Here is a 12,431-nt window from a genome sequence, read left to right on the forward strand (position 1 = left end):
TCTTTCAATTTTGATGATAGGGTGTCAATTTTGGATCTCTCCATTCTCCTCATATGGGCACTTATTGCTATATACTTTCCTCTAGAGACTGCTTTAAATGTGTCCCAGAGGTTCTGGCACGTTGTGTCTTCGTTCTCATTGGTTTCGAAGAACTTCTTTATTTCTGCCTTTATTTCGTTGTTTACCCAATCAACATTCAAGAGCCAGTTGTTCAGTTTCCATGAAGCTGTGCGGTTCTGGGTCTGTTTCTGAATTCTGAGTTCTAACTTGATTGCACTATGGTCTGAGAGGCTGTTTGTTATGATTTCAGTTGTTTTGCATTTGTTGAGCAGTGCTTTACTTCCAATTAGGTGGTCAATTTTAGAGTAGGTGTGATGTGGTGCTGAGAAGAATGTGTATTCTGTGGATTTGGGGTGGAGAGTTCTGTAAATGTCTATCAGGTTTGCTTGCTCCTGGTCTGAGTTCAAGCCCTGGATATCCTTGTTGATTTTTTGTCTGGTAGATCTGTCTAGTATTGACAGTGGAGTGTTAAAGTCTCCCACTATTATTGTGTGGGAGTCTAAGTCCTTTTGTAAGTCCTTAAGAACTTGCCTTATGTATCTGGGTGCTCCTGCATTGGGTCCATATATGTTTAGGATCATTAGCTCTTCTTGTTGTATCGATCCTTTTACCATTATGTAATGGCCTTCTTTGTCTCTTTTGATCTTTGTTGCTTTAAAGTCTATTTTATCAGAGATGAGAATTGCAACTCCTGCTTCTTTTTGCTTTCCATTAGCTTGGTAAATCTTCCTCCATCCCTTTATTTTGAGCCTTTGTGTATCCTTGCATGTGAGATGGGTTTCCTGGATACAGCACACTGATGGGTTTTGGCTTTTTATCCAATTTGCCAGTCTGTGTCTTTTGATCGGTGCATTTAGTCCATTTACATTTAGGGTTAATATTGTTATGTGTGAATTTGATACTGCCATTTTGATGCTAAGTGGCTGTTTTGCCTGTTAGTTGTTGTAGATTCTTCATTATGTTGAAGCTCTTTAGCATTCAGTGTGATTTTGGAATGGCTGGTACTGGTTGTTCCTTTCTATGTGTAGTGCCTCTTTTAGGAGCTCTTGTAAAGCAGGCCTGGTGGTGACAAAATCTCTGAGTACTTGCTTGTTCGCAAAGGATTTTATTTTTCCTTCACTTCTGAAGCTCAGTTTGGCTGGATATGAAATTCTGGGTTGAAAGTTCTTTTCTTTAAGAATGTTGAATATTGGCCCCCACTCTCTTCTGGCTTGTAGTGTTTCTGCCGAGAGATCTGCTGTGAGTCTGATGGGCTTCCCTTTGTGGGTGACCCGACCTTTCTCTCTGGCTGCCCTTAGTATTCTCTCCTTTATTTCAACCCTATTGAATCTGACGATTATGTGCCTTGGGGTTGCTCTTCTTGTGGAATATCTTTGTGGTGTTCTCTGAATTTCCTGCAATTGAGTGTTGGCCTTTCTTGCTAGGTGGGGGAAATTTTCCTGGATGATGTCCTGAAGAGTATTTTCCAGCTTGGATTCATTCTCTTCGTCCCCTTCTGGTACACCTATCAAACGTAGGTTAGGTCTTTTCACATAGTCCCACATTTCTTGGAGACTTTGTTCATTCCTTTTTGCTTTTTTTTTCTCTAATCTTGGTTTCTCGTTTTATTTCATTGAGTTGGTCTTCGACTTCTGATCTCCTTTCTTCTGCTTGGTCAATTCGGCTATTGAAACTTGTGCATGCTTCGCGAAGTTCTCGTATTGTGTTTCTCAGCTCCTTTAATTCATTCATATTCCTCTCTAAGTTATCCATTCTTGTTTTCATTTCCTCAAATCTTTTTTCAAATCTTTTCTCAAGGTTCTTAGTTTCTTTGCATTGATTTAATACATGATCTTTTAGCTCACCAAAGTTTCTCATTATCCATCTTCTGAAGTCTAATTCCGTCATTTCGTCACAGTCATTCTCCGTCCAGCTTTGCTCCCTTGCTGGTTAGGAGTTTTGGTCCTTTCTAGGAGGCGAGGTGTTCTGGTTTCGGGTGTTTTCCTCCTTTTTGCGCTGGTTTCTTCCCATCTTTGCGGATTTGTCCGCTGGTCATCTGCGTAGTTGCTGACTTTTCGATTGGGTCTCTGAGTGGACACCCTGAATGTTGATGATGAAGTATTTCTGTTGCTTGGTTTTCCTTCTACCAGTCTAGCCCCTTCGATGTACGAGTGCTGAGGTCCGCTCCAGACCCTGCTTGTCTGGGGTGCACCTCTAGCAGCTGTGGCACAGCGAGGGATGCTACCAGTTTCTTTTTCTGCTATCTTTGTCCCAGGATGGTGCCTGCCTAATGTCAGTCTTTTGGATATAGAGGGGTCAGGGAGCTGCTTGAGGAGACAGTTTGTACTTTATAGGGGTTTAATTGCTGAGCTGTGAGCTGTGTTGTTCATTCAGGGCTGTTAGGCTGCTATGTTTGATTCTGCTGCAACAGAGCTCATTAAAAAAACCCTTTTTTTTCTCAAATGCTCTGTGTTGAGGGGTTTGGGCTTTATTTTTGGATGTCCGTTGAGGTCCTGCCCAGCTAGGATGCAGACTAGCCACTGTTTGCCTGCCGAGGCTCCGCCCTGCTGTTGTTAGGCTCGCCCTGGCTCCGCTGTTCTGCTGTTCTCCGCCACGCCCTGCAGCGGAGTCTCTCTGTTGTAGCGGGTTGCCTTGGCGACGGCAGGCTGTGTCAGCAGTGGGCGTGTATCTCAGTAGGGACGGGCTGCCTCGGCAAGGGCAGGCTGCGTCAGCAGTGGGCGTCTATCTCAGTAGGGACGGGTTGCCTCGGCAACGGCTGGCTGCATCAGCAGTGAGCGTGTATCTCAGTTGGGGCGGGTTGCCTCGGTAATGGTGGCCGCCCCTCCCCCTCAGAGCATCTCGGGCCGTCTGCACGGGGCTTGTTTGAAATCGCTGTTTTGTTCGTCCCACTGGGCCAATCCTAACGCTCTGTTCCTGCAATCCCCTGGGCTGGCCCACTGTTCAAGTCTAGCTCTGTCTCAAGTCCAGCCCTCTCACGTCTCCAGTTGCCGGTTCAACGGGGCACCCGGACAAGTGCGCCCTGTGGGGAGCGCTGGGTAGGGCCGGCCGCCGCCACCCCGGCTGCCGGCTTCGCCAGGCGGAATATCTGCCTGGCGTCCGGCGTCTCCTCTTCACTTGGGAATTTCCCCGTTCCGCGAGCAACAAAGATCAGTCTGGAAATGCAGCTCAGACTCACCTCTCCGCAGACACAACGAGAACTCCAATCCTGGGTTGTTCTCACAGCGCCATCTTGAGTCCTCCCCCCAGTATCTTCTTTAAGAATTATTTTGAAGCAATTTTACTCCATACCCCAAAAGTTAATACAAGATATATCACAGAACTAAAATTTCAAAGCCCAGTCATAAAGCCTCTAGAGGAAAACATATAAGAACATCTTTGCAGCCTTGGAATAAGTATAAATTTGTGAGACAACGGTATATGTCATAATACATGTACACAAGTACTGGTTTTCATTCACAGTTGCTGACTCATACCTCCCAAAGCCCTTGTTAAGGTCTTTTGTTATAATGTTGGGTGTGTGATGCCTCAGGGGCAGATCTTAGCAAACAGAATCTCTCTGGACTTTTTCCTACCTTCCTCTCACTTGCCCGGAGGCAGGACTCTAATATTCTCTGCCTTTCTAATTGTAGGTGTTAAGACCTTCCCCAGAAAAGGTCCCACTCTATACCCAGGGAGAAGAAATGCTGATTTCCCAAAGCTTCCATAAAAACTCAAGAGGACTGGCTTCCAGAACTTCTGGCAGGCTAAAGATGTGGAAGATTCTGGAGGGTGGTGCACTCAGGAAGGGCATGGACATTTTGCATAGCTGTCTCCATACCTCATCCTACACATCTCTTTATATCTATATCCTTTATAATATCCTTTAGAATAAACCAGTAAACATAAGGAAGTACTTCCCTTAGTTCTTTGAGCCATTCCAACAAATTAATTGGGCCCAAAGTAGGGAATGTGGGAACCCAGACTTGAAGAACCTGGTAGGTGAGAAGTTCTGCAGGCCCAGACTTGCAATCAATGTTCAGGGGTGGGAGCGGTGGAGGGAGGAAGAATCGCTGGGATGAACAACCTCTACACTGTCTACCTGGAGATAGTGTCAGAATTTAACTGGAGAATACTCAGCTGGTGTCTACTGCTTATTGGTGGGGAAAATCCCCACACATTTTGTAGAATTAGTTTTTGTGTCGATTGTTGTGATGTAAAAAAAAATGTAATAATATAGATAATATATAATATAGATAAGAGTTTTTCCCAAAAGAGACAAGATACAAAAAGTATTAGCTGTAAGAAAATAAATTTGTCTTCATCAGAATTAAAAAATTGTTGATCAAAAGCAATCACGAAAATGAATAGGCAAGATATTAATTGGGAAAAAATATTTCTGGTACATGTACCTGACAATGTACTTGTATCTATTTTTTTTTTTTTAAATAATGCTGTTCCATAAATCAACAATATAAAGATAAACTTCTCAGTATTCAATAGAACAACTTAAAAATACATAAGAGACAGAACACACAGGTAGCACAACATAAAGCTAAGTGGCTAGTAATCACAAGAAAATGTTGCTCTAATTTGAATCTATACCCCAAAAAGTGTGTGTTGGGAACTTAAGGTCTAATGCAACAGTATTGGGAGGTGTGGCCCAATGGAAAGTGTTTACATCATGAGAGCTCCACTCTCATGCACGGATAAAGCCCATTGTCAAGGACCTTAAGGCTGAGACTTCCATTTTTCTTTATTTCTTGCCCTCTCTTTGCCCTTCTGTCATGGGGCAACACAGCTGGAAGGCCTCTGCCAGATGCTGGCCCCTTAAACTTAGACTTCTCCACCTCCAGAAATGTAAGCTAATACATTTCTGTTCATTTGAAATTATCCAATCTCAGATACTCTGTTATAGCAGCAAAAAATATACTAAGATACATTTCATTGGTCTATCAAGAAGGAGCAAATTAAAAGCCAAATGACACACCATCTTACAATCACTAGAATGACTCAAATAAAAAGATTGACAGCACTAAATGTTGGCATAAACATAGAACAACTGGAGCTTTTCATAGATTGCTGATGGAGTGTAAAATTATACAACTGCATTAGAGAAAAGTACGGCACTTGCTTTAAAAGTAAGGCATACATCCAACTGTACTCTAAGGTAGGGCTCCCTAACCCCGAGGGCATGGACTGGTAACAGTCTGTGCCTTGTCAGAGACTAGACTGCACAGCAGCAGGTAAGCAAGCATTACAGCCTGAATCCCACCTCCTATCAGATCAGAGGCAGTATTAGGTACTCATAGGAGAGGGAACCCTATTATTTTTATTTTTATTTTATTTCTTTTTTTTTTGAGATGGAGTTTCACTCTTGTTACCCAGGCTGGAGTGCAATGGCGCGATCTCAGCTCACCGCAACCTCCGCCTCCTGGGTTCAGGCAATTCTCCTGCCTCAGCCTCCTGAGTAGCTGGGATTACAGGCACGCGCCACCATGCCCAGCTAATTTTTTTTTTTTCTGTATTTTTAGTAGAGATGGGGTTTCACCATGTTGACCAGGGTGGTCTCTATTTCTTGACCTCGTGATCCACCCGCCTCGGCCTCCGAAAGTGCTGGGATTACAGGCTTGAGCCATTGCACCCGGCCGGGAACCCTATTATAAACTGTGTATACGAGGAATCTAGATTGTGGGGATTTTTATGCAAATCTAATGATAAATGTAATGCACTTGAATCACCCCAAAACCATCCCCACCACCCACCATGCATAAAAAATTGTCTTACATGAAACCATTCCCTGGTGCCAAAAAGATTGGGACTGCTTTTCTAAGGTATTTACCCGAGAGAAAAGGAAACAAAAAGAAAACTCATATCTGTTAAAAAATGGAGTCCAGGATATCAAGATGCTCATGGAGGCTTTATCCACGTGTTATAGCCTGCTATGGCTGCCATAACAAAATACCATGCCTGGGTGGCTTAAACAGCAGGAATTTATCTTCCTCACAGTTCTGAAGGCTGGAAGTCCAAGATCAAGGTATTGCAGGATTTGATTTCTTCTGAGATTTCTCTTCCCAGCTTTGGATGCCTGCCTTCCTGCCATGTCATCACATGATATTTCCTTTGTGCACACTTGCCGTTGTTGTCTCTTTTGTGGTTGAACTTTTTATAAGCACACCATTATAAGTTACTAGGTGTGCTAATAATTTGATTTAACTATTGAATTAGGGCCCACCCTAATCCCCACATGTATGACAACATGGATGAATTTCACAAAAACACTACGTTAACTAAAAGAAATGCATACTGTATTCTTCCATTTTAATGATCTAAGAGTAGATTAAACTAACATTTAATGTTACAAGTTAAAATGCGGTTGCTTCTGCAGTTTTGAAAACTGACTGGAAAGAGATATCAAGAGAATTTTCTGTATCTCTTTTTGGGTTGTGGTTACATGGATGTATAAAATTTTAAAAGTTTATTAAAATTAAAAATTAGGCTGGGTGAAGCGGCTCATGCCTGTAATTCTAGCACTGTGGCAGGTAGAGGCAAGATGTTTGCGAGAGCCCATGAGTTTGAGACCAGCCTGACCAACATGGTGAATCCCTACCTCTTAGAAAAACTACAAAAAGTAGCCAGGCATTGTGCTGTGTGCCTGTGGTTCCATCTACTTAGGAGTCGTAGGTGGGAGGATCACTTGGGCCTAGGAGGTGGAGCCTAAGCTGAGATCATGCCACTGCCCTCTAGCCTGAGTGACAGAGCAAGATCCTTTCTCAAAGGAAAAAAAAAGAAAAGAAAAGAAAAATTAGCGTTTTGTTATTTCCTTGTATATAAATTATACTCAATAAAATTTTTGACTAAAAAGTCAAAAAGGTGGATTTTAAATCAAATATTCCAATAATAAAGTTAATACATTTAAAAGTGTTAGACTCAAGTATTGTAGAAATAAAAAACAATTGATAGTTTTAGGAAATCAAGTATTTACATAATGGATATGCATTTAAAAGAAATTGACTCAGAATTTTCACGTAACAAAGCCAAACACTTAGCTAATGAAAAGAGGAGGAAACATACTAAGAGAAAATAATAAAAATTAGAAATTTGTTTCTTGTTATGTTATGTGTTTTTATACTAAAACAAAAAACAACTTATAGTGGAGACTTAAAAAGTTTTTTAAAAGCGCAAGTTAGTGAATTGGTAAGATAAAAAACACTAGATGTAAGAAATAATTATAAATCATAGATTAACTATGAAAGTCAGAAAATAGAAATATTTAATAAGTCAGAAAGTAGAAGTTTCAATAATGAAAGAAATTAATTTGTCTTTTGAGAAATAATTTCACACAAAGCAAGACAAATATACTTGAAAATAAATGAAAGAGAAAAGTTTTTAGGAATATATAAGTTATTAAGATTGATTCAGTAAGAGCTATAAAACCTTAAATAGAAGAATTATCATTAAAGACAAACAGAGAATGTTGATGAAAAATGTTCTTCTCCAAAATGTCATACCACATGATTTCTCAAGTGAACTATTTCAAATTAATTGAAAAAATAATTCTGATGCAATTTACTGCAGAAAGAAAATGAAAAATCCCTAATTCCCCTTACAAAGTCAACATGATTATGATAAGAACACTGTATCAGAAATATATCATATGTACAGCTCCTCAGATTCTGAACTGTACTGCTTTGAGAATATGTTCAATATACTTGGTTGGCCTGGAATACAAGTTGTAGGTCTTCTGGACAGCAGGCCCCACACTCTGAATGTATTTATGTGACTGACTTCTTACATCCTTCTATGCGAAATGCCATTATTAGGGAGAGCTAGGTTCCTATGGGATGAACCTTGGTCAATGGAAAATAAGGGAGGTTGAGCAAAAGTAGATGCTCTTTCCAATTTCCCTCTGTGGAGTGTTCAGAAATGAAATTTATTTTTCATGGTGTCATGAGCTAACTTGTTTCTCCTTAAATATGTTGAAGTCCTGACCTCTAGTATCTCAGAATGTAACTCTGGAGATAGGGTCTTTAAAGAGGTAATTGAGAAAATGAGGTTGTTAGGATGGGTCATAATCCAACCTGATCGATGTCCTTGTAAAATCGAAAATTTGAACACATAATGAGACACCAGGAATAAACACATACAGAGGAAAGACCATGTGAAGACACAAGAAAGTGGACATCTGCACAGCAAGAAGAGAGGCCTCTGAGGAAACCAAACCTGCCAGTACCTAGGTCATGGACTGCTCTCCTCTGGAACTGTGAGAAAATACTTGTAGTTGTTTAAGCCACTGGATCCATGGTATTTGGTCATGACAACTCTAGCAAAGTGATATACATGGCCAGAGAACATATTTCCTGAGTTCCCTGCCATGTCTCTACCTGGCTTATCATCAAGTAATGCCCAACAATAACCCGTCATTATGGCATTTCCAATTTTCCTTGCCTTTTTATTCTTGTTTTCTTATTTTTACTGGACTTGAACATCCCAATTAATGTGTCAATACTTTAATATTTTGTTCAGACTCTGCTTCTTAGAGAGTCTAGGCTAATACAGCAACCAGGCAAAGATAAATTTTAAAAACACCACTGCCACTAAGACCAAGATTAGTTATGAATAGTGATGCAAAATATCTATTATAAATACCAATAAATAGAATCTCTGATTAAAATAATATACAGCAAATCCAATATAATATTAAGACATTTATTTATATTAACATTAAATATTTATATAGAAATAATAAATAATGCTTGATTCCTGATCAAAGCTGAAATATATCATAAATACAAACACACACACATATGTTAGCAAAGCCTTTCTCTAGTTTAATAATGAAGTACTTGATACATTTCTATGATAATCAACAAGGTAAAGAAGGAGGAAAAAAAAAACATGTCCTTAAATTGATATAATTTACATTGCTCAAAGAACTTCATCAATTAATTCAAAACAACACCCTCCAAAACATACATATTAGGAAGCAAAAGGCAAAGTTATCACTCTTTTCTAAAGATTTGTTTTTCATTTGGAAGACCCAATACAGTCAACTGAAAATCTATTAAATATAAGATATTTTGTTAATTTTGAAGATAGCAATAACAAGGCAGAGACATTTTTACATTAAGCCAATAACAATTTAGAAAATACAATGGGAAGAAGGAAGTACAGAATCAGAGGAACAGCCAATAGAGCATAAAATACTGCATAGAAACACCATTCCTTTTTTCTCTGTACTGACTCAGTACTTCTGATATCAGATTGTTGTTGTTTTTCTCACATCAACCAATTCTCTGATACCAGCTGGGAGTATTACAATTCAATTATGACACTAACCTGAGGTTAGTGCAGTCCTCACAGGTTAAGGGCTCAGTCCCACAACTCAACACCTGGAGCAATGTGAATTGCAAGTAATGAGTCCCTACTTATTATTTATAGAGCTAATGTGTTTATAAATTAGGGATTCTCACAAGCCCCTCCTCAGGTTCAAATTTCCAATGAACATTCACAGAACTCAGGAAACTGTTCTTACTTACGTTCACTGGTTTATCATAAAGGGGATGGCCAAAGGTACAGATGACCAGCCAAAGGTACAGATGTCCAGCCAGATAAATAGGTACTCAGCTGAGATCCAGAAGCACAGACGCTGTGTTTGAAAGAGAGATGAGATGCAACACCCTTACAGCAGGTGGATGTGATTACTTACCTAGAAGCTGTCTGAACACTATATTTTAGGTAATCTTTAATGGAGACATTATCAAATAGAAGTGATTATTAACTCAATCTTCAGAGCCTTTCTATTTCCTGGAGGAAATGTGTTGTGGGGAACTGCAAGTTCCAAGCCTCTAATCATGGCTTGGTCTTTCTGGTGACCAGTCTCCATCCTGAAGCTACCCATTATAAGTCACCTTATTACAACAAAAGAGGTTCTCATCACCCGGGAAATTCCAAGAGATTTAGGAGCTCTGTGTCAGAAACCAGGGTCAAAGACCAAAAATAAGAACAAAAGATATTCCTAACATTCCTGACACTCAGAAAATTACAGGTGTTCTAGCAACTCTGTTTCAGAAACCAGGGTGTAGAAAACAAATATATATTTCCTACTATGTAACAAACACTTAAAAATAAACTTAATAAGTATATTCTACTTACATTATGAAAATATTAAAATTCTACCAAGGAACACATAAGAAGATTTAAGCAATTAGAAAGAGATTTCATGTTACTGGACAGTTTTAAAAATAACATTTTAAACAATTACAAAATTAACCAAAAAATACAGAATCTTGAAAATGTCCACTTAAAAGTAGATTTCCAAGAAAACAACTTGATACTTAATATATGCTAAAATGATCATTATAATCAGTGAAGAAAATGCAAATTATTAAGTACATTATATTGGGATAACTGGGTTTCTACTAAAATAAAATAGTATCTTCAGCATTCTCCTTACAATAAAATAAACTCCAAATGGATAAAATATGTAGTTTCGCAGATACATTTTTATGAGTGCCAAAAGTGAATAAAATTGTAGTCTTATAGAGAAAAAAGAGTTTCAAGGCATAAAACACAATTGAGAATTATAAAAAAGATACATTTTACTACATAAAAAATGCAACTTCATTTTATAATTATGAATGCTTATAATTTAGTATCTTGGAATAACAGGGAAATATTTGCCACACATATCATCTTAAAGGACTGATTCGCCTATATACTGTACAGAGATTTTTTTGATACAATATGAACAGAAAGTGAACAAATGATACTGAAGGCAGTTTTGTGAAGAATTAATTCTTTTCACCCTGTCTTATGATGCTGAGTGAAGAATTAAGTGTCAAAGAAATGTGGGAAGTTGCTCATTCTCACTCACTGCTTAGGGGGCAGTTCTGATGATCTGCCATTGTGACAAGCTCAGCAGACGCGCAGTGGCTTGTAGAGAAATGGCAGGAGAGAAAGAGAGCAGCAAGAAGTACCCTCTTTCCCACTCTTTGGCATGACATTAATGCTCTACATGTAGCTACATGGATCAAGTGGACACTGCAGAATATGACTAGGCTTGCAGTAAGGTATTTTCTGGTATGTCAAGAAAAATGGCTCCCTGCCAATCAAGTATATTTTGATAGGTACAGTTTCAAAAATGCACCTAAGTTGGCAAGAGCTGAAAGAAGTCAAGCTGATCCTTGATAACACATAAAACATGCATCAGTGAATTATGCAGTAGGAATAGTCAACAGGACCTGCTGATTCCCATCCCCAATGCTGAAAACAAAACAAAACAACCCTCCCCCTGAGTCCCAAGATGCCTGCCACATAGAAGTGTCAGTGTTATCCAGAAGGTAGCAGCAACTGAAAGAAAATTGTAGTTGCTTCCCAGTCAAGAAGAAAACATATGCACCACCTTCCCTAGTCTTGGCAAAATTAGAAACAGATGAAAGAAGGGATTAAGAAAAGAACAATCTTCAGACCTTATCTTCTCCCCTAGTACAAATCCCCAGTCAAAGGCTAATTCTGAAGCAAGGTTAGGCGAACAGATAGATGGGTTTAGAATTGCTTTGGTACTTCTCTGATGATCTAAAGTGACTTAGAATCTACTGGATTTGTCCAATCTATCATTAAGGGAAGGAAAGAGAGGTGTCATATTTCTTCTTCTTGGAGTTACTCTTCTTTTAGAAACGCCTATCCTCTCATTCCATCTTTACATAATTAATATAATTTTGGAGTTAGGTTTTGAATTGTTGATTCACTTGATTTGGTGGTTCTATGACTGGAATGAGCTCTCCTATATATCATATGTTAAAACTCTAATTCCCAATGTGACCATGCTCAGAGATGGGGTCTTTAAATGCTAATTAGGTCATGAGAGTGAAGACCTCATGATAGGGTTAGTGACCCTATAAGTAAAGAAAGGGTGCTCTTTTCCTTCCCCTCCCCTTCCTGTATCCCTTCTGCCTCTCTCTTCCCCTCCCTGTCTCCCTCTATTCCACTGGATGACTTAAGAAGATGGCCATCTACAAACCAGGAAGCAGGGATTCACCAGAATCCTACTCTGCTGGCACTCTGATTTTGGATGTCCCAGCCTTCAGGACTGTGAGAAATACATTTTCGTTTTTAAGCCACTCAGTCTTTTGTTTGACTTTTGTTTAAGCCACTCAGTCTATAGTATTTTGTTTAAGCCACTCAGTCTATAGTATTTTGTTTAGGTCTTTTGTTTAAGCCACTCAGTCTATAGTATTTTGTTTTAGCAGCTTCGTTGACTAAGAAGGGTGTCATTGACCTCTAGTAGGCCAATCAGACTCAAACACAAACATCTAACAACAGCAGGCTACAGAGATGTCCTGAGCTCCTCCTATGGAGATCCCCTTAAGTCTGATACTCATTTTTTAATTGCT

The 12,431-nt window shown here is 39.2% G+C and overlaps 1 long non-coding RNA gene across 1 annotated transcript in view; it reads right to left on the reverse strand.

The window, feature by feature from the left end:
• The window catches only part of LOC144579100 (uncharacterized), a 45,799-nt gene that overhangs the window by 7,548 nt on the left and 25,820 nt on the right, over window positions 1-12,431 (reverse strand). Inside the window, exon 2 of the long non-coding RNA XR_013525986.1 lies at window positions 9,576-9,685. This is a non-coding gene — a long non-coding RNA (uncharacterized LOC144579100). The remainder of the gene's footprint in view (window positions 1-9,575; window positions 9,686-12,431) is intronic.

This window comes from Callithrix jacchus, chromosome 13 (genome assembly GCF_049354715.1).
Source record: "Callithrix jacchus isolate 240 chromosome 13, calJac240_pri, whole genome shotgun sequence".
NCBI classification, from domain to species: domain Eukaryota; kingdom Metazoa; phylum Chordata; class Mammalia; order Primates; family Cebidae; genus Callithrix; species Callithrix jacchus.